The sequence below is a fragment of the Pteropus alecto genome, unplaced genomic scaffold, assembly GCF_000325575.1.
Source record: "Pteropus alecto unplaced genomic scaffold, ASM32557v1 scaffold49, whole genome shotgun sequence".
Lineage (NCBI taxonomy): Eukaryota > Metazoa > Chordata > Mammalia > Chiroptera > Pteropodidae > Pteropus > Pteropus alecto.
The window spans coordinates 2,364,624-2,366,172 of record NW_006443131.1 but is presented as its reverse complement, the minus strand read 5'-3'; the positions used below and the strand labels follow the sequence as shown (position 1 = coordinate 2,366,172).

The window sequence follows — 1,549 nt, the reverse complement described above, 5'->3', positions numbered from 1 at the left end:
AGGAGACGGGCCGGCCGCGGGCTCGAGGGCTCGGGGCCTCGGCCCTCGCCTCTGCCGCCTCCCTGCTGGACTCTGGCCTGCCCGGCTGTCCCTAAGCCACTCCGGGGGGACCCCCCCAGCACCCTGGAGCGGAGAGGCAGGCCCGAGAGCAGAGTGGGGGGCTGGGCCTTGGAGAACCAGCCCCAGCGGCGGACCAGACATGGAACCAAAAATAAGGCGGGCTCGAGGGCTCGGGGCCTCGGCCCTCGCCTCTGCCGCCTCCCTGCTGGACTCTGGCCTGCCCGGCTGTCCCTAAGCCACTCCGGGGGGACCCCCCCAGCACCCTGGAGCGGAGAGGCAGGCCCGAGAGCAGAGTGGGGGGCTGGGCCTTGGAGAACCAGCCCCAGCGGCGGACCAGACATGGAACCAAAAATAAGGAAAAACTGTGAGACGTGGGGGTCCGCCCCTGCCTTGCCTGGGGACCCCCAGGATGATAGTCTCTGTATTTTTTTACTCCCGCTCCCCAGAGGGGCCGCAGAGCCCCGACCCTGAATTACACAAGAATGTATCGTGCCGGAAGCCGGACCTGTGTGGCCTCTGGGCCCCTCACGTCGTGTCTGTCCCTCCTTGCTCAGTTTGTGTCCAGTTTGGTTTTGTGATTTTCATTTGGCAAGGAGGCCCCCGTGTGACCTGTGTGCTGTGGTTGGTGGCTTAACCCTCCCGAGGAGGAGGAGGAGGAGGGTTAAGGGTGCCATGGGTGCCCACCCCGCAGGGTGTGGCTTGCTTCGGAGGGGCCACACTTGGCTCTCGAGTGGCTGGTGCCTGTCAGTGACAGTGACGCCTGCCAGGGAGGGACGTGCCTGTCGCAGAGGGTGTTGGGAGGCTGTAGAGGAGGGTTCCGTCCTGTCAACTTCCTCACCTTGAGAGTGAAGAGCCACCCCTCCCCCAGCACAGCTACCAAGTCCCGGATCCCTGAGTCCTGCTGGCGTCGGGCTAGAGCCTCGGACGGTGGCCCTGCCGTTCCCGGTGGCCTGGAGCTGGGTGCGCAGTTAGTTTAGTCCGAAGGAAGGTTTTGCTTAGTTTTAAATGTTGACCGAAGTCCATGAGCAGAGCGCCTCAGACCTGCCTCCTGCCTCCTCGTCCAGCATTTTTTGCACCCACCGCCCAGGACCTGAGGGGGGCCTGAAGGGGAGGCCGAAAGGGAGGCTGGCCTCTGCCTCTCCGTTCTGGTGAACAAGGGGTCCCACCCCCTGCGGGGCCGGCATCCGATAGGAGGTGGTGGGCCCACGCGCCAGGTGGTGGTCGAGGCGCGGCTCGGGCCTGGCTCGGTCCGGGCAGGCCTCGGAGGCCCGCACACCTGTCCTTCCTCTTTGTCACTCACCCCTGGGGACCTCGGGTATCTCCCAAGTTCATCGCTCCCAAATCCGTCTTGGGAAGAACCCTCGCCTTTGGTAGTGAGGGGTGGTGGGAGCTGGGAGTGCGTGCGAGGACCCCGAGTGTTCTAGGTGGGAGCCCCGAGGAGCTGCAGGTGGGCTGAGGTGAGGCGGGGTGGGGGGGCCAGGAATGGGGG

General features: G+C 65.7%; 1 protein-coding gene across 1 annotated transcript in view; it reads left to right on the top strand.

The window, feature by feature from the left end:
* Nucleotides 1-1,549, top strand: part of ATP8B2 (ATPase phospholipid transporting 8B2) — a 31,057-nt gene that overhangs the window by 28,201 nt on the left and 1,307 nt on the right. The window lies entirely within an intron of this gene.